The 27,410-nt window shown below is 33.9% G+C and overlaps 1 protein-coding gene across 1 annotated transcript in view; it reads right to left on the bottom strand.

The window, feature by feature from the left end:
- The window catches only part of LOC129802361 (cyclic nucleotide-gated cation channel subunit A), a 224,183-nt gene that overhangs the window by 38,005 nt on the left and 158,768 nt on the right, over window positions 1-27,410 (bottom strand). The window lies entirely within an intron of this gene.

Here is a 27,410-nt window from a genome sequence, read left to right as displayed (position 1 = left end):
CCTTAGACCACTTCATGGTGTGAAGTAAAACCGAACATATGAGACGAAGAGAAAGCTCTCTCTCTCTCTTAGGAATACGTTGGGGCTTTAAATGAGAGAGTTTTCACCGGGATCTATCGAGCTTCCTTCCACGAAGTTGTTATTTGATGGAGTTGTAAAAGTTTTATCATCGTCATGGACGAATATAAGTTGGTGGCAGGGGGAATATTTCAAAACTAAAATAGAATAGAGACATTTTAAATAATTTGCAACAATTTGACCAAAAGAGAGAACTAAAGTGTGGGAAAAATGAAAACTTGCAAGTTTTGTAGTGAAAAGCAATTTTCAGAAAATACTCCAGTGAAGTTTTTTTTACAATTCTTTTAGCAACTCTTACAAAATTTACTTAACACACATACATCCACAAAATTGATACAATGCGTAATTCTTCGAAAGTCCTCTCCCTCATTCAATTCATTAACCCTCTTTTTTTTAGGGGAGTCCCAGTGACATTCACAATCAGCATTATTCCATGGAAAACTAACTTTGTTTGCAAGCGCTGGAAAATGGTCGGGACTTTGAGAGCTATTCGTATTTTCATTTGAATCCAATGTGAAACTTTGTAGTGAATTTTAACCAGTAGAATTAAATTTAAACATTAGCTCAATGTCGCCGTCAATTGAATTGGTAATTAAAGAAATTTCTCTCACTCTTCTTAGCTTATACAATAAATTTTCCAGTACCAACCCCAGCAAAACTACAGCATGAGCAATGAAAATTGAAAATTCAGTTCACACACAGCAAGTTGAAATTATATTTGGTAGAAGCTTTTTTTTCCTTTCTCAACCATACCATCCCATAAAATTATTTATAGCCCAATAATTGTGCTAATCAAAAATTCTCAGTGAAATCTCTCATGTGATGTGCCTGAAAAGGCAGAAATACTATCATAAAAGAAGGTGAAAAAATGGCATTTTCAATGATTCACGAGGCAAAAATTGTGGGATGTTTTTTACTGGAAAACATCCTACCGGAAAATGTAAAAAAAAAAAACTCAAGAAAATGAGAAAGATACAATGTTGGCATTTTGTAATTTATTTTGATGAAAATTATAATGTTTAGTATTTTGATTTCCATAACAATATAAATGAGATTGAGAAGAAAAATATGAAATAATATTTTTCAATATCTAATTTCAAAAATCGAGTATCTAAGTATAAGTTTGGCTATTTCAGAGAATTGTCTCTACATGTCCCATATTTTAAATTATCTTGGCAGGTTAAAAATCGATGCAAACCGAATTAGAACAGATAAAACACTCCCCAAATTAACAAAGTTTTTTAAATAAAATTTCAGGGATAATTAATTCAGAATTGTTTTATAACTGTTTGAAAGTGGCTCAGACCTTTTCGGAATTAAAATAAAAAAATTAACAATTCCTGACTTACTGTAAATAATAATTCATAATTAATAATAGTGCCAGTATTATGTTTCATAGAGTAACTAAGGTAACTAAGCTTTCTTGCATGCGAGATGATCTGGACCGGAGGTAGCCAAAATCCCGAAAACCAAAATTCCTAATTTTCAAAATTCTGAAAGAGATTAAATTAATATGGAGTACAATGTGTTTTCCCAAGCTACAGAAAATTTCCTTTTGCCTCCAGCAAGCACGGGTGCAATCGTGGGAAAGCTATGACACTTTTAAGAATTCGGGATTTTGGCTTACAGGATTTTGACCGATACCCGTTGGGGCATCTGTTATTATACATTTCCTTATACAAGGGTGATGTTATCAATTCGTGTTCATACCTCCGGGGAATCAAGTGCAGGGAACCTCAAAGGATGCAATTCGAACTTCGAATTCGAACACATTAATCGCCAATAAAATTCCTGGTGTCATAAAGGGGATTCGAAAATCAAATCTGGAAGCAGTAATATAAAACCAATACTCTACTACTTGACCCATTAGGTGTTTTGACTTATTGCAATCATCTTAGAAAAAATCCCTATATTTCATTTTACTTTTGAAAAACTTCTTTTGGGAATGGTTCAATTCAGAGCCATTTTCGTACTTATGAACAGTCCTGGGGCCGAATTCTAAAGTCTATGAGTTACTCATGTGAGAAATTCACAGCTCTTAGATTTCTTTTTGTGAGTATTTTGTACAGTTTTTCACACTAAGTATCATGTCAAACACTCACGGCATCCTTATGCCCTAGACCAGAGGCGTGCAAGAACCGTTGAAACCGAATTAACGTCAAAAGAAACATGTACATCAATGGTCAAAACGCTAACAGAACAAACTTATTTTGACGTTAATTCGGTTTCAACGGTTTTTTGCACACCTCTGCCCTAGACACACTTACGACTTAAGCCGAGAGACGACTTAGTGGAAAATGATGGAAATGTAGTTTGACCGTTATTTCGAATATAATTACGCTAAGCCGTGTCTCGGCTAATCCTCAGGTCAGTCAAGGCCCGTATAGGATAATTTTTGTCAAAATTTCTTGAAATACTTAGATCTTATACCGGTGAATTTATTACGTGATAAACTCATCATCACAGAATTCATACCCTAGAGCCTAAATAGTAAAAGATGTCAACTTCCGGTCTGCTTATTTTATTTATTTTTGTTAAATTTGTGTAGTAAATTAAATTTTAAAAAGTTAGAATATCGCTGTAAAATTGTTCGTGATGTGTTTGATTCAGAATCCATGTACCCAATGAAGATATTCTTTTAGCCCTCAAAAAAGGCAAAGCCCTAGGAACCTGATATTTTGAACCACTGAAGAAGGTGCGTAGGGAACCGAAAGCTCTGGAAAGAAAAGTTTTTTTTCTGCGACGAACTTTCCCATCCGACGATCACCGGATTACTGTTTTTGGTAAATTGTTACGTCGGTCTCTCACCCTATAATGAAAAACATTATCTTCAGACGTTTTATCCCTTCCGCCCACTCCCACCCATCCCCTCCAAACCCATGTTTTTTTGGTTTTTCTCAAAATTGGACCAGTAGGGGAATTTTGTAATTTTCGTGGCATTGTCACACGTGAGTTCGAAACCTGACAATGCCAACCAAGCTTTTTTTGTCATATCATATGAGTTCGAAAATGCAATTAATTGATTTTTAATGAAATCCATTTACTTGATGATTTTATGAAAATACAGTACGTCTTGGTTGATTTGTTTAGCAAAACTCATTGTCATTTGAATTGCCAGAAATCTCAAATATGTAACTTCTGACAATGCCACGTAAGCTGATATGGCAATGTCACGGCTACAGAATCGCATCTTCGAAAAAGCTCTCTTAAGATTCGAACCCAGTGTGTCATATGGCATTGCCAGAGCGTTACAGAATTCCCCTTCAGGATTGTTCAATGATTTTCGGACATGTTTTAGGGGTATCCTAGGCGAATATTTCGCCCATGCAAACTCATGACCAGAAAATTCTCCATTTTCAATTATTAAAGGTTAAAATTCAATCACTTTGGAGGGCTCATTTGTGAACTAATTGGCTTAAATTTGAAGTTTTTAGAAAGGTCTTTGAATTTCGAACCCGGGTGCATCGGTCTTCATCGGTAAGTAAATGAAAAAGTAACAGCACATGCCTAAAAAAGTCGCTTGCGAGTAGGCATAGTACTTCCATGAAATGTTGTCTCACTTTATTAATATTATCAATCATTGTGATTTAGATTGCACTGGTGACTTAAAAAAATTCCACATGACTTCAGTACGCAGTATGATATGAATTATTTATATTTATATCTTCTATAACCATCCCTCTCGAAACATTAATGTCGCTGAAAGTCACAAAATATTACCCTGTTGATGATATAAAAAAAAATATTCACGTAGGGTAACTTCATATTTTCTGTAGTGCAATAAACAAGCACATAAACCAGTCATTGTGCAAATGATTGAGTCAGATGGAAGTGCACAGAAAGTCTTTCCTTTATTTAACTTTCATACAGACGAGGCATCAATTGTGGAAAAATTTCGAAAAAAGTAAATGTGCTGAAACAGATCTCAAGTATTTCTTTTGAGAATGTTTTTTCCCTTTTTCACCATCTCGATTGTTTTATTCCTTGTTCACATTCTTGTCCAACGTCTTGTGCAGAAATATCGAAGAACAATACCAACCATTGAGACTTGCATTCAAAATGAGAAATTGTAGGGTGAAGCAAAAGTCATTTACTATAAGGAATACAGACGAGAACAAAAGGGACTCATAAAGTGACTTAAAATGAAAATGGCTGGATTTTCGTGTTCTGAATTAATGTCATTTATATATTTAAAATTTCACATTTGATCATAGCTATATTTCTTTTTTTCTTTCATTTATTTATTTTTTGTTGATAAATGCTCCGAGAATGAAAGCATGCACAACTCATAATATCCATCATTCACGCTAAATTGTGCAAATTTCTTAGTTGGTGTTGGTGCTCCTTTTTGGACCAACGATGAGAAAACAAAAGACAAACTTAGTGTGGCTAGGGCAAAAAAAGCTCTTCATGAAATTTTATTCATCAAGTGAATTGATATTGTTCTGGCTGAAACTTTTCATGGGACTTCTTCTTGGGGTCGTTTTTAGCGCAAAAGACCAACATTTACTCCATGGTTATGATAGTCAATAAAATTATTCTGTAACACAATGTCAAGTGGGTGAAGCATCGGAAGTTGCAGCTTTTGCGAAACTTTTGAACTTTTGATCTATCCAGCCACAATTGTTACAATTTACAGTATATTTCATTTAGTATCTTAAACTGTTTTTTTTAACAAAAATGACATTATTTTACTTTAAATAAAAAATAATTAAAATTTTCTTAGTGAATGAAATAAACACATGAATTCTGAAGTATATTGAAGTTTGTTTTATAAATAATTTTAGGCCACGCCCTCTAACTAAAATTTTCAATTTTAATTATATTGAAGGCAATGAGCAAAGGAATTTATCAGCTCATAAAGCTACAGTAGACTCTTTCCCAATCGGGATTATGGGGCAAAATGTCATCCGGTTTGGCGATAGAATTGAGCGTGAAAGCCTTTGTAAATTCCACAAAAAGCGCTCAATTATAAAGAATCACGATAAAATAGGAAGAACTACAGCGAATTTGATCGAATTAGCTTCATAATTAAACGTGAAAATTTTTAACAAAATTTGTCGCCCGGTTGAGGAAGAGCCGATTGAGCGAGAGTCTACTGTAACTATCAATTTGGGGAGCGTTTTAACAATAGCTAAGTTATATATCATCCTAACAAATTTACATGTCTTTTGATCTCGATCAAAACTTAGCCGTCCTACCGGTCTGACTTTCGAGATTAATTACTTCCACACCCACACTAAGACAGACAACAATTTTGGGAATAGAAGTGCTCTCACGGAAAAAAGGGACAGATAATCCTAACCGGCTTATGTAGGTGAGATTCTTAACGTGAGCTAACTCGGAGTGCATGCAAATTCGATTTAGAGCTGAAGTTGGGAGACGCCATTCAGTTATCTTGAATCAAATTCGTGAAATTATACAAATTTTGTATTTAAACCAAAATATCAAGGATTTGGATGAACTGACAGAAAAGTGATATATGGGTGAAATGTAGACCAGAATGTTCTCTATAATTTTCTCATAGAACATGATCTCATCGATTACTCAGAAGCCAAGATAAGCGAGGTTTTTTGTTTCTTAACTCGTTTTTTCATCCAGAGTTCCCCAAGTAGTCATTTGTTGAACTTCAACTATATCAAAGAATTGTTGTATTTTGCGGGACTTTCCATTTAAAACCATATTTTAAGTGTCTTGGTGGAGTAGAGGCAGTCAAATTGGCATCTGAGTGATTTCAAAGCGTTATTATGGGAAAAATCAATTTTTTCACATTAAACGGCAAAATCGGAGTGATAGCGTAGTCTGAGTGGAAAATGATGTATGGACGAAATGTAGAGACAAATGTGCTCTACAATTATGTCGAAGTAATCATCAAAATTGGTTAAGCGACAGTCGAGATAATTGAGGTTATGTGATATTGAAATTCGTTTTTCGACTGTGGCGCCCCTGGTGTTGATCCCACGAAGTTCAAATATTCTAGAAAGTTGTAGAATTTGGTGAGATCTTTCGTTTAAGCCCTTATTCATCAAAATCGGTCACATAGAACCGGAGATATGATTTTTTGAATTTCGTGAACTTTGACCCCTCATATCTCCGGTTCTATTGAAACCACAGCGCACATACGCACCATTTTGGAAACGTCCTAGACTGGACTACAACATACTAAAATTTCATTAACTTGCACAATGCCGTTTTTGAGAAAAGTGACTTTGAATTTCGATGAATTTTGACGCTATCACAGCGCCACCTGTGGTGACTTTTTGAACTTCCATCTGAAAGTGCTCATCGAGACGAAACCAAAAAGGTAAAATTTAGGTCGATATGTTAGTTAGAACCGGAGATAGAGGCCGGTCAATGTTCGAACTTTGACCCCTTATAGCTCGGGTCAGGGGTTTTAGATCGACTTAAGGTTTTTTTTGTTTGATAGGTATAACCAACGGCTACAACATACTAAAATTTCAGCCCGATGCACAATGGAATTTTTGAGTTATTTAACTTATAAGATTTAAAAATTTTCTTTTTAATAATAGCGCCCCTAGCGGTGGTTTTATGAACTTGCGATGTTAGAAAGGGAAGTGGCATTTCACGAGAGCTTTCCAAAAAGCCCTCACTTTTTAAATTCTGACAATTATAACCGGAGTTATGGCCATTTTAAGAAATTTTTTTTGGACCCTTATAGCTCGGGTCAGGGGGGTCGGGGGACCTTAAGTTTGGTATTGATGGAAAGCTCTAAAGCCCAGCTATAACATACTAAAATTTGAGCCCGATCGATGCCATAGGGGCGGAGCTATTGAGAAAACAAAAAAAGGGGGGTCTTCAAAATGGCGGAAGGAGGGGTGGGGGGTGGGGGGTCAATGCACCAAGTTGCAATTTTCACCCGATATATAACCTTTGCCGAAAACCGCAAGTCGATATCTTTTTTAGTTTAGGAGCTATTAAGCTCCAAAGAGCGGCCGGCCGGCCAGCCGGCCGGCCGGGAACGTAAAATAGCCACATATATATTCGTGATCAGGAAGTGGCGAAACACATTTTGGCCAAGTTTGAGGTCGATCGGACGACATGAAATTTTGTTAGGATTATAGTAGGTGAGATTGTTAAGAATCTCACCTAATATTTCGTAAAATTGTTCGTAAATGTTTGTGAATTTCTACTCGGGACTTACAAAATGTTCCCAAACTGCAAAGAATTGTACTTTTCACAAATATTGTTCATGATTACTTGACGTTGACGAGCACTTTCCTTCTTTTATAAGCATTTGTTCGTACAGTTTTGTTTGTTTGGTAAATTTTACAAACAAATAACAAAATTTTACGAACATTTTCCTGTGTGTTTACGAACATTTACAAACAAACGTTTGTGAAGGACCACAAAATTTTCATCAAGTAATCATGTTACGAACAATGTTTATGGAAGAAGTACAAACTTCTACAAACTTTTTAATGGGTTAAACGTTTTATGAGCATTTCGTAAGTCCTCAAAAGGAATTCACAAACATTTAGGGGAGATTGGGGCAAAATTTGTCAAAACGAAAACTTCAATATTCACTATTTTCTAAAATAAAAGAGACTGAGGCTTGAAATTTTTGTTATAGATAGCCTTCATGAACCTTCTTAAACTTACAAAGTTTCAAGGGATTCGAGGAAGGATTATGTAAAATAAAAAATAATGAAATTTCGAGCTCTATCATAGCCTCTCTCTAGCTCTACCGGGCTAAATGCCTGGTACACTCAGGTGACTTATAGGAGGTTGGGTAAGTAATCCCAGTCGATCTGGGATCTGGTCCTTCAAGAGAGGGTTGGAACTAGGGGCTCACAACCCCTCCACGTAAAAGCAAGGTTGTTACGAAATAGGTTATCGAGGCTCGAATAGGTTGGACTTTACGGCCACTACCTATGCTACTTTGAAAGGAAATACGATTTGCGTCATGAAATGTACTGAGGGAAACAGTTCGTTGTGAGTACCGTATCTGGACAAACTATGAGGTGGAACTCCTTTATGAGGAGACAAATGTTATGTCCATTATTACAGCGCTTCCTTTCACCGCGCACTAGGACATGGTGACTTTCTGTCGTTCTAGAGTAATTTCTTTTTTTTTCTTTTTCTATTCAATTTTTTTAGACTTAATTTTCTTTTCATTTTTTTCTTTTTTTTTTTGTATCTTGCTTTTTCTTTTTGCGGTTAGTCAGACATTGTAAGAGGAACAGACCCTAACTATGTTTGATTAAAACAAATAAATAAATTCAGTTTTTTTCATATTTTTTCTTCAAACAATAATTACGAGATATAAAATTATTATCAATAATTAGTGATTTCTGACGCCGACGAAGTGGTACAGGCAGCTAGTTATTAGGCACCCATTCATTATTTTTTTTATAGAAAAAAGTTTAACATCTCAAATACGATAAAAAATTATATAAAAAATTCATGGATGATAGTTTCCTTTTCCTCCATAAAAAAATCAGAAAAATAGTTAATTTTTGTCCTCCTTTGTCGAGGTTTCCCCTTAAGGCAATAATCATCGCTAATTTCAAAAGTTTCGGAAACTCTGTTTTGAATAATTGAAGTTTTCATAATTCTTAACTAAATAAAATGCTCTAACGAACTACAAATTTTTCATAAAAGGACAAAACCACAAAATATCAAAAGTGACGAAACTTCTTTTGCAGAAGTTGCTGGTAAATTTTGTGTATTTTCTACACAATATAGGGACTCAACAACAAACCTTGTTAAATAATGATGTATAAAAAAATAATTAAAATGGGATGAAAAGTTTTCCAAAAGATGAAAAGTTTCCCATTTTCTCCGTGAATGTAGGTGAAGTGGTGATAAACTTATTTTACATGGTTGAATATTATCTCAGATTATGTTGTTAAACTGTAATTATTCAGGGAGCCAACAAAAAGAGCTTTAGCCTAAAGTCGCATGCAAAGACTAAACATTTATTCATTCTTAAGGTGTCTAGAAAATGTAAAATCCAATGGTAAAATTTATTTGCATAATGAATAAGGAATAGTAGTATCATTTCCCAATTGAGAAAACTCACGAGATGGAAAGTTCTTATTATATTTTCCCAACATGCAATTGATTGGAGATGGGTTCAATGGATGGGTTGGAATTAACATGTTTAATAATTAATTGGGAAAGACTTCGTCTGACGTCTCTAATTAAATTAACTGTAATGGGAAAATTAACTTATGTGGCCAAAGTTTTCCGGATATACCACAATTTTAAGTGAATGGATTTTATGTAAAGCATATGTGACAAATTGTAAAGTTTCATACCAGCGAACCAAAGTGCTCAGTCACAAGAGGACAAAGAGTGGAGACAATCAGTAAATGTATACATTTGGTTTTGAGAAACTTTTCTCCCATTGTTCAACTTTATTCCATCGTAGAAAGTCAAGGATGATTCTGCCTCACAATTGACTTTCTCAGAACTTTGAGGATTTTATAAGGAAATTTGCTACACTTTTTCTTTTCAAATTACATTGAGAGCTCCCAAATACAAATTTTCTTCTCTTTTACTTCATTTGACTTATTGCACTGTTATGCGTCACACTCAGCTTTCAACTTCTCAGCGGAACTGTCTAAACTATGTTATATCATTAGCAATAACCCCGCTAGAGAGCGTTGTGCCTTAGGGCCTTGACAGACATGAGGATTAGCCGAGAGACGGCTTAGCGTAATTATATTCGAAACAATGGATATACTATTTTTCCATCATTTTCCACTAATCCGTCTCTCGGCTTAAGTCGTAAGTGTGTCAAGGACCTTACGAAGGTGTTTCACAGGTCACTTCAATTTCTTAACTGCAGAACCAACAATCGTTTTACAATATCAACATAGACCTGAATACTTAATCCTCTATCAACCGAATAGTAAATGGTCTATCTTTTCAATTGGATTATTCAAAAATAGCACAAAATTTACAGCAGGAAATGCTTACTGAAGCGAAATGGATGAAACAAAAAAGATCGTTAGGACAGGAAGAAAAAAAGATAGTTATTTACTTAGGACTCATGTTGATAAGGGAGTCAAACCGGATGTATCTTTGCAGCACTCCCACAACATTCAAGAGTCAATTTAATCGAAATTTTTCACATTCTCTGATTTCCACATGACATCTCCCATTTTCTCACACTACCCTTCATTTCCTCGCACTTTCCCTGACGACTCCACTTCATTCCTCAAAGATTATCGCTCTTGCACGGAATTTCTTCTCATGGCGGAAGACGTATTAAAGGGGATTTGTAGGGAATTTTAACACAAAATGCGTGAAACGGAGGATGGATAGAAAGTCAATGGTGTATCACCCAAGTGTTTGCCATCTCAACACTAGCAATCATATAAGACGGAAAAGTAAATTGCTGTATCAATATAAAGAGAAAAGGATAAACTGGTTTATGCTAGGGAGATATCTCAGAATACCTCCCAGTCATATCACAAAAGTTAATCCGATGGAAGGGATTCTTTTAAAACAATTCCAAAGAACATCTACTCCATTATATCGAGAAGGATATCTTAACAACAGACAGAAGAGTTTTTTGCTATATCTACGGACTTTGTAGATAAGCTAAAAAAAGTTTTGGATGTAAGTCAACAATAAACATATGTTTGAATTTCTATGTTACACATCCTACAATGAATAATTCAGGAAAATGTAGAGGCAGTAGATTGAGACGGTTTATTGAAACTGCGTCTTTGACTTTTCAGTTTTAACATTTAGTTATTGAAAATCGAGTACCGCTCTTGGCCTAATTCTGTGTAATGTTGTATTGACATTATCTAATTTTGTTCAAAGAAAGCATACAAAATCAAAAGGAGACGAAACCTTTCAAACTACCTTTGAAACTTTAATACGGATTTCAGGTTAGAGGTTTAACCCAGTTTCCTCCTGTTCTTGAAGATTGATTATTCCTAAACTGCAAGGAGTGCAACACCGGTGACCCAAGAACAAAATCTATTTTTTCTAAATAAATAAAGGACAAAAAAACCTTTTTATAGTCAAAAAATGTTTTTTTCTTTGTTTTTAGGACACCGGTCCCACTCAGCCTTAAGGAATTAATGTCGGAAAAATTCCTGGTAAACGAGAATTCGAAATCGAAACACTTGCTAGATTGAGTACTCTACCATTTGATCCATTGAGTGCCCTACAAAGATTAAAATTGACATGAATAATCTCAAGCATGACTTTAAGGCATTTATTGAAAACCTGAATTTGGGTTCCTTTCCGCGACGGTTTAACGAACAAATGAAGATCGTCAAACCGACTCCAGAGATTCTGAAGTCTCATACGTGTCAGAACGTCAGAAGGGCTGTAGTAAAAATCCTCAAAAGCTAAAATCGCAAAAGGAATCATCTTGAACACATAAATTCCGAACACTGAAATTCCGAAGGATATTTCGGCCCATTCGGGATTTTGGCTTTCGAGTTTTCCACACTTTAGGAATTTTGGCTGGCGTATATTTCTCAAAACCCAAATCTATCCTTAACGGCTCCGGCACACCTTTTAGATCAGGAAAATTTCATAAAGTAGAAATTCGAAACCTTTTCTTTCTCACATGTTTTGCATATGACTATCTCATTCTTTCGCGTACCAAATTCGATTGAGCTAAATTGAATTTGTAGTGATGTTTAAGAGAAGAAAAAGAGTGCAAGAGAATGAGATAGACATTATGCAAAACATATGAGAAAGAAAGGGATCCGAAATTCGACTTCATGAAATTTTCTTGATCTAAAAGGTGTACCCGAACCATAAAAATCTATTTTATGGTGTTAATAGGGGAAAGTACTCTCCCTTCGAACGTTCATGCCTTCGAATAATGTGAATTTCTTTTATCTTTCCTAAGAGAATGACACATAATTATCACACAATTATCAATAATTTATGATAAGCTAACTAATATTTAATAAAAATGTACAAGTCTCTTAAGAAAAATAAAGAAAAATTCACATTATTCGAAGGTATGAACGTCCGAAGGTAGAGTACTTTCTCCTACATTATTTTATTAGCTGCATTTCATCCATATACAACTTTTTTCCAAACATTTTGTAATCCCGGTATTAAGGTACAAATGCAAAAAATAGAGAAATTTTGTGAAATTTTACAATATTTGTAATAAACTCTTTATTTTATGTGCGATCAAAAATTCACTTAAAATGACATTGTAAATTTTTCTATATAGTTATCTAAGCATTTTCCACATTTGTTGACTTAATAAATTTTTGCCATTAGTTACAGATCACCCACCCTTATTGGTTTCCCTAATAATTCTAGTTCTATTATTCCTATCTCGATCTTGAAAACTTTAGTATCTGACAAGGCTTATTTTTTCCTTTTCGACACTCATTCCATCTTCTTGAGTTCTTGACTTGTGATAAATTTACTTGTACTCCCCATTTTTCTCACATTTAACAACAAACCAATATCGAAATTGCCCCAAATACTCTTTTGGAATTAATTGAAATTGAAGCGTGTGCGCCTATTGTGGACACATTCTGTGGGGCGGAGAAAAATCATGGATACATTCAATGGACACAGTTGGGGGGCACTTGTCAATGAATGGGACGGTTAGAGGCAGTGATGATGTTAAAGAAGGAGAGACCTAAAGAAAAGGAAGCAAAAAGAATATAAAATTCTTCCATGGAGTCAAAAGGGAGGTAAATAACTTTCTTTGTGCTACTGATGCTGTACTATGTGGTATGATATTGTACTGAGATTCATGGGGCAAGTTTATACAAATATTCTGGAACAAAAATGATGACGCAACCTACCCCTATATACGTACATAAAAATAGAGAGCACACACACTGTGAAAGCTGAAAACGAGGGCAAACTCTCCCGATGGGGAGGGTGTATGGCATGGCTCCCAATGCCGTAACCCACTTTCCCACACTTTCCCCAACATGGTTCTAAAAATAGACTCGTTGTCGCATAAGAACGGTCGATAGCATTTTGACGAGGCTATATTTAGCACAGTCTTCCTAATTCGCTCAGCCAGCCAGCTTCCCTCGAAAATTTCAATGACTTGCGGATGCTCCCTTTCGCTCCAGTAACGTGCTTTGAGGTGTACTATTCGAGATCAATTACCAAAAATGTTCACGTTTAGTTCGCGAAATTCCAATAAAAAAAAACTACAAACAAACATCCCAATACGAGACCATCGATTTCTTGACGAGTTTTCGAAATGCACCCTTGTAAAACAATAAAATACAATATGATAACATTTCAGTGCTTGAAATCGGCAAAATTTGAGACAATAATCTAACCCGATTTTTATTTAAAACTAATAATGCCCTTGAAATATTCATAATAGATAATTTTCAAGGTTATAGTTAAGCAATGTTCGGTAGAGTATTTTTTTTACATGTTGAGGGCATGTATGGATTAATTTGGAAAGGTTTATAAATTCGTAACTAATAAATCTTAACCAGTTCGAAAGGATTCTAACAGTGATGACCTATGAACCATTAATGGACTAGGGTCGGATGAACGTCTGTTCAACAGGGAACCCCTATTGACACTTTTGTCAAAATGTTGAAAATTATTCAATGTATCTAGTAAAAAGGACAGATAATCCTGACCGGCTTATGTAGGTGAGATTCTTAACGTAAGCTAACTCGGAGTGCATGCAAATTCGATTTAGAGCTGAAATTGTGTGTCGCCATTCAGTTATCTTGAATCAAATTCGTGAAATTATACAAATTTTGTATTTAAACCAAAATATCAAGGATTTGGATGAACTGACAGAAAAGTGATATATGGATGAAATGTAGACCAGAATGTTCTCTATAATTTTCCCATAGAACATGATCTCATCGATTACTCAGAAGCCAAGATAAGCGAGGTTTTTTATTTCTTAACTTGTTTTTTCATCCAGAGTGCCCCAAGTGTTCATTTGTTGAACTTCAACTATATCAAAGAATTGTTGTATTTTGTGGGACTTTCCATTTAAAACCCTATTTTAAGTGTCTTTGTGGAGTAGAGGCAGTCAAATAGGCATCTGAGTTATTTCAAAGCGTTATTATGGGAAAAATCAATTTTTTCACACTTAAACGGCAAAATCGGAGTGATAGCGTAGTCTGAGTGGAAAATGATGTATGGACGAAATGTAGAGACGAATGTGCTCTACAATTATGTCGAAGTAATCATCAAAATCGGTTCAGCGACAGTCGAGATAATTGAGGTTATGTGATATTGAAATTGGTTTTTCGACTGTGGCGCCCCTGGTGTTGGTCCCACGAAATTCAAATATTCTAGAAAGTTGTAGGATTTGGTGAGATCTTTCGTTTAAGCCCTCATTCATCAAAATCGGTCACATAGAACCGGAGATATGATTTTTTGAATTTCGTGAACTTTGACCCCTCATATCTCCGGTTCTGTTTTAACCACAGCGCACATTTGCACCATTTTGGAAACGTCCTAGACTGGACTACAACATATTAATTAACATATTATTTCATTAACTTGCACAATGCCGTTTTTGAGAAAAGTGACTTTGAATTTCGATGAATTTTGACGCTATCACAGCGCCACCTGTGGTGACTTTTTAAACTTCCATCTGAAAGTGCTCATCGAGACGAAACCAAAAACGTAAAATTTAGGTCGCTATGTTAGTTAGAACCGGAGATAGAGGCCGGTCAATGTTCGAACTTTGACCCCTTATAGCTCGGGTCAGGGGTTATGGATCGACTTAAGGTTTTTTTTGTTTGATAGGTATAATCAACGGCTACAACATACTAAAATTTCAGCCCGATTGCATAAGGAATTTTTGAGTTATTTAACTTTTAAGATTTAAAAATTTTCTTTTTAATAATAGCGCCCCTAGCGGTGGTTTTATGAACTTGCGATGTTAGAAGAGGAAGTGGCATTTCACGAGAGCTTTCCAAAAAGCCCTCATTTTTTAAATTCTGACAATTAGAACCGGAGTTATGGCCATTTTAAGAAATTTTTTTTGGACCCTTATAGCTCGGGTCAGGGGGGTCGGGGGACCTTAAGTTTGGTATTGATGGAAAGCTCTAAGGCCCAGCTATAATATACTAAAATTTGAGCCCGCTCGATGCCATAGGGGCGGAGCTATTGAGAAAACAAAAAAGGGGGGTCTTCAAAATGGCGGAAGGAGGGGTGGGGGGTGGGGGGTCAATGCACCATGTTGCAATTTTCACCCGATATATAACCTTTGCCGAAAACCGCAAGTCGATATCTTTTTTAGTTTAGGAGCTATTAAGCTCCAAAGAGCGGCCGGACGGACGGCCGGGAACGTAAAATAGCCACATATATATTCGTGATCAGGAAGTGGCGAAACACATTTTGGCCAAGTTTGAGGTCGATCGGACGACATGAAATTTTGTTAGGATTATAGTAGGTGAGATTGTTAAGAATCTCACCTAATATAACGTTTTTTCTGTAATATACCTTTTACTATAAACAGAGATGTTCAAATTTCATATCCCAAATGGTACAGAGTAGGGTGTCAATAGGTGCTAACACGAGTTCTTAAAGTGCCAATAGACGTTCCTTTCACCCTAATTCGGAATTATTTCTAATTTGGGGATCTGATATTTTCTGACTATTTCAAATGAGCAAAATAAAAAGAAGACCATACGAGCCTTATGTATTAGATACATTTACGACTTAAGCTGAGAGACGGCTAAACATAATTATAATCAAAATAACGATTTGACTAAACTCCCATCAATTTCCCACTAACTAAAGCCGTTTGTCAGCTTAAGCCGAGAGACGAGTTAGTCAGAAACTGTTGGAAATGTAATCTTATCATTATTTTCATTACAATTTCGTTATGCTTTCACTCGGCTTAAATCGTTAGTGTGTCCAGCACATTAGACAGGCTTTAAACCTAAAGTTTAGGCATATGTCTTAATTTCTCTAATTTCTTTTTAGGTAAAATTTTTGGAAAAATTGACTTAAGATTGTATGTTAAAGCCAAATGATCCACTAAATCTTGAAAAACCAAATAAATTGTTTCTCATTTAGGATTTAAGAACATTCGCGAATATTACTTATTATTTCTTTGTGGTTTTTGATTTATTTATTTTTTCTTCTGAAAGACTGAGAAAATTGCAAAATTTCGGATTAGAAATAATTCTAAATTACCCTATCTAACATTGTAATCGTACCTGATACTTAGAGCATACGGCCTATTCGATTCATATCAACCCAGTCGAAGGTTGAACTCATCAATCAAAATCCTTTATTCCCTTGACGCGCCCAAACTCCATCATCCCTAGGAGTGTTGCAATACTGCTTTAGGGCTCTTGTTTGTAAGTCTTAATTTTATTTAGATGTGCTCCATCAGGGCTTGCATGAAACACTTAGGAAATTTTAAAATTCTAATTTAGAAACGTTGCCAAATTACTCTACTGTATCTTATCCCGTATAATACGCATAGTAGTGAATTTGTGAAGATTATGTTTCATCAAAGTGCATATTTTCAGCTAAATCGTCTGATACTTTCAAAAGGATCAAATATGAGACATTTTCCCTAAATTCGAGAGATTTTTTCTTGTAAAATAATGCGATATTTTCAAATTATACAGACAGTGAATTTTAACTGGTTAAACACATTAATTGCAGTTTCGAATTTTTTTTGAAATGTACTAAATACTTTTTAAATAATGAGAACACTTAGTATTATTTTCTTATAAATCAATTCAAGTTTTCTATCAAAAATAATTGATGATTTTCCCATGTGCATTTTTTTCAATATAATTATTACATTGCTAAAAGGGCTAAAAGATTGAAATAATTTGGTCATTTTATATCTTCTCTGTATATGATGAAATATGAATTCATCTTTCAGAAGTTCCACTTGATCCTTAAGGAAGTATCAAACGCTTTAGTTCAAAATTTGCGCTTTGATAAAACATGTCTCCATAAATTCAGAATTCAATACTACGCGTATTTTTTATGGAAAATAACATTTTCAGTAACTTTTTATTCGATAGAAAATGCTCAAAGTATTAGCACTTCACATATAAGTCCAATGGTACTTTAAAAAAAATCTAATGATGCATTATTCTTTAGAGAAAAAAAGACTTTTAATACGCTTCTTATTAAGGCCTTGTCAATGCATTAAGCAATCTTTAGTAGGGGAAAGCGCGCTACCATCGCACGACTCAAGCTTCGGACAATTCAATTTTTTTCTCTATATTCTTATGGATTTCACCCCTAACTCTTTCCTGAAATTTTGAGGCATTGGACTAGCTGTTAAACAACAATATTACTATAATGGGCAAATTCATTTAATAACTCATTGAAAAAAATGATTTGTGCGAAACATAAATCGTCCGAAGGTAGCGCGCTTCCCCCTACTCAATTTTTGACCTTTTTTTTCAAAACAATTTGAAGTAGGTTTATGTTTCTTGGGATCTCTCAAAGATAACTCCTTTTCACATCAATATTTCGAACGTATGTACAACAAACATATTCAGTGTTGCTACAGCTTACTAAACATCCTGAAGCTGCATATTCAAATGCTTTCAATCAAACGTATTGCGGAAAAATCCTAGACGATTGATAGAGTGAAAAAAAAAACGGAATTTGCCAATACTAATAGTTTTTCGACGACACTCAAAACTTCACTCCATTATGTTTGATAAATTTCCACCCACTCCCCATATGAATAGTAAAAATGCTGAAGCCTATATTCCTGCTCATCCTCGCGCTTTGGCTTTTTTCTCTGTGATGTTTTTCCAAGTGTCAGAAATTTTGTTGAATTATGAGAGATAGCAAAAACCAACAACAGAAATGGTAAAAATATTCACAAAAAAGAACTCACAATACACGTCAGCATTGCCATCGATATTTCCTCATTTGACGAACAAACATTGCGGAAAAACGCACAAAAACGTGGTTAAAAAAAATTTAAAAAATATTTATCTCTTTCAATTTTGCAATTAATTAAAATCATGCAGGTCATAGTTAAATGGACACATCACGAGAATTAAAAAATATATTTTTTTATAAAAACTTTTGCAGTCGTCATTGAAAGATTTAGTCTCTAATGGTGTCTACACACTAGAAGCAATTTTCGTCAAAAATTGCCTTTAAAAAAAAAAAAATCTGATGTTTCTGCCTGTAATGATAGGGAAAATTTTCTTTAAAAAGGCATTTTTTAGTGTGTAGAGGCCATAAGACTACTTAAACCTATAAAACTACTTATGAAATATAACATATTAACATTAGAAAAATTTAAAAATAAAAAAAAACAACAAAACCTATATGCTTTTAAAATAGTAAAACGATTTTAATATTTCTACATCCTTGGTAATGTTAATATGTTTATTTGGATCAATTTAGCCGTCCGAACTAGTCCCCGGCGAGTGGCCTTCAAAGTTGAAGCCAATTTCTTACTTTCACATACAAATGCGTATAGGAATTTTTCTGCACTCGTGATCGTTATGCTAAATATTTAAAAAGTGAGAAGTTTTTCCGTATTATAAGATGCCTTTCCGTATGGAGGGATAAATATACTAAATTTCTGTTTAAATAAATTTTTTCCTTGGAGCACTGTGAGCTGAGTCCGAGATCAATTTAGAAATTGGCTTCAAATAGCTCCATATAACTTTCCAGGCGCTTGGGTCCGAACAATCGTTATAAGGGAAGGCTTTCACGATTCGCACACTCTGGCTTCGAACACTTTATATTTTTTCCATGTTACTGCAATGAATATAACCTAAGATTTTTGGGAAATGTGTCGTTTAATACTAGGGAAAAGTATGCTACCTTCGAACAACTCACTTTTTTCAATATGTTTTTAATGAATTTGACGACCCATTATAATTTTATATTTAAATAATAAATCCAATGCCTCAAATTTCCTAAAGAGAGCCTGGGTCAAATCTATTACACCCATTAGGAACATAAAGAGGTTGTCTGAAGCTTCAGTCGTGCGAAGATAATGCGCTTTCCCCTAGTTATTACTTTACATATAAGGGAGACTGGGGCAAAATTTGTCAAAACGAAAATTTCAATATTCACTATTTTCTAAAGTAAAAGAGACTGAGGCTTGAAATTTTTATTTTAGATGGTCTTCATGAACTTTCTTAAACTTATAAAGTTTCAAGGGATTCGAGGAGGAATTATCTAAAATAAAAAATAATGAAATTTTGAGCCCTATTTTTGGAATATTTGTCTTACAGAAAATATCAATACTGATTAGCTCAATTTAAGCACATTTCTCGTTAAGATAGAGAAAAATTATCTTCGACAAAGTTGTAGAAGAATAAATTTCCTATAAAAATATGTCTATTTGATATTTTTAACGTTTTCGAGAGTAAAACGTCACAAATTATCTGCAGATTGACAAAATTTGTCCCAGCAATTTTGAGAATCTCCACAAAATCGACTTTTAGAAAATGATTCGAAAATCACATTTCTTTCGAGACAGAGGAGAATAGTCTTCTGCAATATTGTAGAGCAGTAAATTTTCTATAAGAATATGCTCATTATAAAGCGTTTAAGTTTTCTCAGAGCTCGTGAAAGAATTAAATATGCGTTTTGACAAGTTTTGTCCCAGTCTCCCCTATTGCCATAGGTCAATTTTATCAAAGAAAGATAGGAAAAAATATCAAGTGTTTGAAGCTAGAAAACCTTCCTCTAGCACTGAACTGAACTTTGTTACTATCTCAATTCATTTTTATACAAAACTTAAAGTTTGAAATCTGTAAATCAGTCTTTAAAAGCTAATTCTTAAAACCATTTATATACGACATTATTCCTAAAGTATCAGAATTGTTCAAGTATTTAAACTGAAATGCAGTGCATTTCCCAATAAATGTGCTCAAATAGAGATTCTAAGCTTTTGCCTTCCTTTAATCTTTAAGCTGATTAGGAGGCTGCCAAGTTTATCTTTATAGTCAAATTTGATTATTTTTTTCTGAGAAACTTTTAAAATTTTCAACCGGGCTGCATTGGTACGAATCGGTAGTGAATTAGTTGAGTTTCGTTTTTCTTCCAAATCATTCTCATATCTTCAAAAACCAGTTCTTTGGCTTAGTTCCAAACTAGTTCCAAAATAATTCCAAAAACTTTATTAATTTAAAGATAAGATTTAAATAATTTCTCGATGAAAATTTTGTCAACATTTTGTATCATTAAATATTTTAAGTCTTCTTCACAATAAATATGGATTAAGGTCGCTTCATGATACAGCAACAAAATAGACACTTCTTAAAAATCTTTTGATTTTAGGATGGTTTTTGGTGGATTATAAACTCTTTTAAATCGGTAGAGTAAGCGCGGTAGGGTCGAAGGGACACCTGTTCGGCTGGAAACACTTACTGGCAATTTCTTCAAAATACTGAATTTTATTTAATGTATCTAATAGTAATTACCAACTACTTTTTTTTTAATTAATATACCATATCCTATAAGGATAGGTGTTCAAATATCATATCCCAAATGATACAAAATAGGTCAGGATACGATTTCTTAAAGTGCCAATAGATGTTCCTTCAACCCTATAATACTCAAAAAACCGTGCGAAGAAAATATTGAATGCTCTATTTCGTAAGTTCAAGCTATTCTTAAAGCTTGCTATCTCTTTCAAGCTGTGTGTATCTTCGAATTTAAGACTAATGTTTCTTGTAAGTTTATGGTAATTTATTGTATCATATTGAAATATTTAATGAAGTCTTTATCGCATTGTGTTGCATTTATTCATCATGTTTAATGAAATACTTTCCGCCACTGTTATTCCTTTGTTGCTACCCCATGCTTAAACGGTACTTCCAAAAAAAGTAAAAAAGAAAATTTCATTTTTGTCAACCCCACAAAAAGAGGGAGAAAAAAGAATTGTGGAAACCTTGTTTTAAAAAAAATCCTTTAATAAAAAAATTATTATAAATATTTGAACAAATCTGTTAAAATTGCCCCTGTAAATGTCTTCCCATTTGCGATGTTGCGAAAAATATTTTTCAGTATAAAATATATGGGGAATTGAGGTAAGAAATGAAAAGATATATAGAGTTGGGGTTGTTGGTATGCAAAACAAAAGCAGAGTTTGCGGGTAGGGGTTGGAAAAAGTGATAAAAAATGATATACTCAAAAAGAATGTCGCTTTCAAGTTGACATATTAGAACCTTTGATGTTATCCTCTAAATAGAAAGTATCTACTTACACAATAATGTGAGATATTAGAATAATTTCATTCTCCCTTATTGCATCATTTATCATAAGGGTAGAAAATTTTTCTACAAGCACCGCTCTTTGTGTTGTAAGTGAATGTTGGGAAGGGGCAAGGGGTATGTTCTTCCTAACCATGAGTTTGAGTAGAGTCTGAGGTGCACTCTGAAATATTATTTCAAGCTTGAATGTTTGCACATGGAAGGCTAAATGTTAGTGCTGAATGGTTATATACTATTAGTAGATGTACAACTTCAGAGTCTACACTGAAAAAAAATATAACCGAGCATGACTAAAATTCAGTCTGCTCTGGTATTATGAATAACGCTTTTAGTCCTTGTATAACAGTTAGCCGGCTATAGTAAAATGGTTATACCGCTAAAGGAAAACACTTTAACCAATCATTTGACACTCTTGGTAATTTTTTTTAACTGAGAAAACATTCTTTGGTATTATGTTATACCATGTGCAAGCAATACTTTGTTGGCACCAGTAATGTGAATCACTGTATTTGTAAAATCTATTATTTCTTCCTGGTATACCGATTTACCGTATAGAAACAATGCGATATACGTTTTCTGTACAATATATTACCAAAATAAAACAATAATTTAACGGAAAATAAATTTTTATTTTTTCTCATAAATTCATTTGCACATATTTGTTTTAATATACTAAATCACATAGTTAATATTATTAATTTCAGTTATATTTTTGACATCTAAATCCTCCATTTGATTATACTTTTTTAATTCAGTTGTATTTGTTTTTTCAACAATATAGGCATTAGCCATTTCATCAAAATACTTGGTGTTATATTTATTTAATAGGAAATAAATATAATTTTGCTTATCAATTAATATAGCTTTTACTTTAAAAAATAGGGGGTCAACTTCGTTATCATCGTAAAAACACAAAATATTATTAATTTGGATTTTTTCAATCACTTGGACCCATGTAACAAATTTTGAGTTTTCATTCACTCCATATTTTTGAGCAGTGCTTGTACTAATTTTCATTTTTTTTCCAAACGTAATTTTTTTAGAATGTAAATTGTCTATTAAATATCTATTTGCAACAGTTTTGCAAATATCGCGTCGGGAATAACAACTTACAGTCATGTTTTTTAAAACTCGGTGTTTTCCTTCGAATCTTATAGTCCACATGTTAATGACTGGACCAAAACGTTTCATTATTGTGGGATAATGAGTGATTATATGATGCTTTGGCCTGAGGGGCGCGTATAAATTTATAAAGTTCCGGTGATGTTCAGCAATTAAATTTGTCAAATCTTCAATTAAGGTTTCTGATACGGTTCTTTTTAATGAAATTTCAACAATACGAATCAGTTGAAAAAGACAAGAGTAATTGACATCATCTTCTGGAATAAATTCTGCTATAATTATCGGTAATGCTTTACAGATCCACATCATTTCTGATCCGGAATAGTGCAATTTACGCTCTGTTTTAAGATTCTCTCTAGAAATTGGTTGCGGTTTATTGACTCTGTCATATTTTCCAAAATCGAAAGAAGAAAGGCGTGAGTTTAATATATTTAATGTGAAATATTTCTTATTATATATGAAATGTTCTAATACAAGGGCTATTTCCGTTCCTACTACTCCTTCAAAGAAATCGTGAAAAAGATCGACAACGTAATTTTCTACTGCGTGAAAGAAATTTAAATGATTAAAGATGCATTCTTTTTTAATACCTGTAAGTTTTTGGTTTTTCAATAAATTGTCATATTCATAATTCTGTTTGTTTCGGAGTAGGGCTTCATGTTCGTATATCATGTTCTTTGCATCTTGATTTGGAACTTTGCAGATTCTGCAGTAGAAATTTGCCTTAGAAAAGTTATCAACAAAACCAAGTATTTGGTTTAAGCCCTTATTGTCACCAAGTATACCTACGACTATTATAAAAATTTTTTGGCCTTGAATAATCAATGGGGAATTTTGAAGTGTTTTTAATTCATCTATTACGTTAATAAACAATTTGTCTTGATGCCTTTTCATGTCTAAAGAATTAAATAACATTAGCAGATGAATATGATCAAGTTTTGATAAATATTGCTTCGGAAGACATGCTAGAGAGCAGTAAAGAGCACCTAATTTTTGTTTTTTCGATCTAGATCCGTATTGATTATTCACATTAAATTCATCAAAATAAAGATATAGAGGGAGTACAATATCTGTCTCACAATAATTTTGAATTACATTTGCCCAATATTCAGTTTGCATGATATTTGTCATGAACTTATCAAATTTTAAATTTGCAACATATTCCAATATATCATACGTAAGGAAGACATATTTAAAGTTTTTTCAAAAATTTCTCGAACTGAAAAGTAAACAGATGTTTTTTCAACTAGTTGCAATGTCTGACTTTTTTTGCATTTCTTAATTTTCAATTCAGAAGAAATTGGTATGGACTGATAGGGAATGGATATTTCACTCTGTTTTAAAATTTGTTTTCTTTTATATGTTGTTCTAATATCATTCAAAGAATTTTGCATAATATCAAAAACAATTGAAGCTGCGTGAGGAAATTTTTGGACAATAGCTCTTCCTTTTGTAAATATATTCACTTCTAAATATTCTATAAAAATGTTAACAAATTCTTGTATTGATTTTTCAGAAACAGTTGTTTTGCTGTGTAATTTTTTTGAAAAACTGATATTTTCTTGTGAAATGTCTTCTTTGAATTGCTCAATAAGGTATTCGTATGTTTCTGTGATTGGATGATTTTCTTTTTGATTATTTTGTACATCATGTGGGTCAATCAATGACAACTCTTGTCTCATTTCTCTCTGAATCACAGCGTTTTCTTCAATGGTATTCTTTTCTAGTGTTAAGGAGTGTTTCGCCATGTGAGAAATAAAAGATTTTTTATTTGAACGCGAAAACGTTCTAAAAGGGTCACAATAGGTGCATTTGAGTATCTTTTCATGTTTGTGTATGATATTTATGTGTTTCTTCCATCCTACCCAGCAGAGATCCTTCTGACAAAAACAACATTTGATTTTATTCATCATCACTGTTTTCGTGTTCAATGAAAACGGTTATCTTGTTGTGAAGATCAAAAACAGACAAAAACTTGTCAGAAGAATCATCAATCTGAAACACATACTTTTGAATATAGGTCCATACAGGCGCAGTAACTACTGGATACGTCTTCTTGCAAATTATGCATATTTTCATGTAGGCATCTAATGTCTGGTTCACGTTTTCAAACGAGTACAAAACGTCCTTGTCGACTGCAACGTAGAATTCTGAGAGGTTCAACTTACTCTTACCAACGAATGCCAAAATCGGTGCTTTATCTCGTTTCGAGAAATATTTGGCTACTTCCTCCAAAAGAAGGCGATTGTCCTAAAGTGAAAAAGGAAAAAAATAAGCTAAGATTATAAGAGATATTAGCTAGGAAAAATTAGACATTAAAAGATAAGCACAAAAATAAATTCCTAAGAATATGAAGTCCAGTAAAAAAATATAAGGAGTTTAAATGTCTGAAAATAATAATCTTCAATAGGACAATTATATGATCATCATTATACAACTTACAGAATTATCTCAGAATTGAACAAATTATGCCCAAAAGTATATCGACGCTTCCATTCTATACTATGCTATCTCAAAATGACAACATTTCAGGAGCCATTTGTAGTTGGCGATTTCCTATGCTGTTTGTGTAATTTTTTTTTGGAAAAATGGAATATCTCGTTAACCGGACGTCGGCGTCGGATGACCAACAAATTTTCACCAGTTGTAGATCTCAGTCCCAGGAACAACATATTTCTCAGATTAATAAAAGGCTAAGTCGACTTAGCATAGTATGGAATAGAGCCGTCGATATAACAAAATGATCTTATAAATTAATATCGTAAATGTTTTAATAATACATACCCTTGTATAAATGAAGAGCGCATTCAAAACTTCCTGTTTTGTGCACTTATTGCGCTTTCTCTTGGTTCCGTCAGGATTCGTTTCACATGATGTGTAGGATGACATGGCTACAATACAACTAACATTAATTTACATTGAGGTTTTTGATAAAAAGAACTATAGAACATACCTAGATGGAAACCCAACACATGAAGTCCCATGAGCTCTTCGTGTACCTCTTTTTGAAGATTTTTGAAGTAACGTTCATTTTTTGACAATCCATACGCTGTGAGTTCCTTGTTTATCTTGCTCCAATCCAATTCTCTATGAAACTGTGATGCTCCGGGAACTCTTCTTCGAAATCTTCTAAGAAATATTCATACCCTTTCACTGTGCTCAAAATAGGGTATTCAGTAACGTATTCACGACAAGTTCCTAGACCTTCCAATCTCTCCGCGCGTGAGGCTGTCCAGAACTTCTTAACATTAGCTTCCGGCTGAAAATGATTCTTTACAAAATCGTGGGCATCACTTGCATCGTGGTCGCTGGACACATCAGTAGCTGTTCCCTTTTTTCTAGGCTTTGTCAGCCCCATATTGCGTTTAAAATTATTAAACGCCTTGTACAGGTGCCCTTTTGCAAAAGTTTTGGTCTCCTTCTCATACGGAACGAAAAAAAGTTTTTTATCCAGAGTTGGAAACTCACAATTAATTTCCTCTCGCATCTGTATGAAACGTTTAACGTCAATTGTGAACGTTTTTGGGCAACCTGGATTCTCAAATTCTCTTGCGATGAAGAACTCCGATATAGATACTCTCTGTTTCACCTCAAGCTCTCCTTTTCCATTATCGTAGATGCGTTTTATCATCTGACCTTCGGTGGTTGATAAAAGTTGCTTCATTGTAGTATTAGATGTATTAGAGTCATCAGGAATCAGAAAATTCGATTGTGCGCCTTCTGATTGAGAAAAAAATAGGTTTACGCATTCTGTGGCAGTTTGACTTTCTGTGGAGGCATTCTCAATGTCCTCGCCAATGAGATCCAAGCCAGGGTCCTCCTACAAAAAAATAAAATAAAATAAAATGGAAGACATCGCTAATTTCCTTAAAACCGTTTGAAGTAATGTTTCAAAGAACAAAATTCCCCCAAACAACAGTTCCCAAGTGGTATTTATCCAAAACGTCCCAGTAAATGATTTTATTGATTTTTCAAGTGGTTGAAATTCATAAAAATTGCTTGAAAGTGGATATTTTAGATTTTTTTCATGAAAACACTTGGTTCTTTGCCCTAGAATTACGAGTTGGCTCCACAAAATATTCTCAAATAATTTTGAAATTGGCCCCCTCTTACAAAAACCCTTGCTACACCCTTGGTTTCCTGTATACACTGGCTGTCACTAACAAGCAAAACGCTGCGAATATAAAGCATTCCCTGCCATCAGGTTTGCAGGCCAAGAAAATCAAGAACATAGTGTTTTGGTGTTTTTGAGGTTATGTGACCCTTTCCGGAAAGCATTTTTACCTTCTTCAATGTCTGTAACTTTGCCCAGAATATATCTCTATGACCGCTTTTCTTTATCACTGTTTTCAATCCGTCGTATGTAATGCACTGGAAACTTTCCTGGGAAGTGTATTCTTCTTCTAAAATGACAAGAAAAACAAAAAAATAATAGTTTTTTTAATCGGTTTCACATGGATTCTATTGAATTTTCAGTAGTAGATTGTATAAATGGGATATTAACTTACCTTTAAACACGTCATAAAGCTCTAAAAATTGCAATTTCCCGAGCAATTTATTCAGAAAATCCATTTTCACAAGGTTTTCTTTTCGCACAATTCACATGCCAAATTCAAACTGACGCCACATTAATGTCACATCTCATGATGACCGTGAAAAAATGAAAGAGACAACTGTTATTCGTCTTGTGTGAAAGAGAGAACCATACACATTTTCCTTTCTGAGTCAAACACATTACCCTGGAAGTATAACATTATACCATAAACGCATAAAAGACCCATGAGGTTAAATAGTTTACCTAGACAAGACAACTATATTACTGGTAGAACTAAATTTACATTTTTTGGCGTTCAGAGTCATTTTAATATACCAGGAAAAGCAAAATTACTTTATTGGCTGGGGTTATATGTTTCACAAGTAGAAATTTTTTAGATTTTGTCAGCTGTAGTCAAAATTTAGTCTATTGAAGTGAATTGCTTGTCGTTTAAAATAATATGTCCCACTAATGTATGGGAACCTTTTGCTGGTATAACCATTTTACCCGGGAGGGTACCCATATTTTTT

Source organism: Phlebotomus papatasi, chromosome 2 (genome assembly GCF_024763615.1).
Source record: "Phlebotomus papatasi isolate M1 chromosome 2, Ppap_2.1, whole genome shotgun sequence".
Lineage (NCBI taxonomy): Eukaryota > Metazoa > Arthropoda > Insecta > Diptera > Psychodidae > Phlebotomus > Phlebotomus papatasi.
Note: the sequence above shows the minus strand (reverse complement) of the source record. Positions and strands in the feature narration are given on the sequence as shown.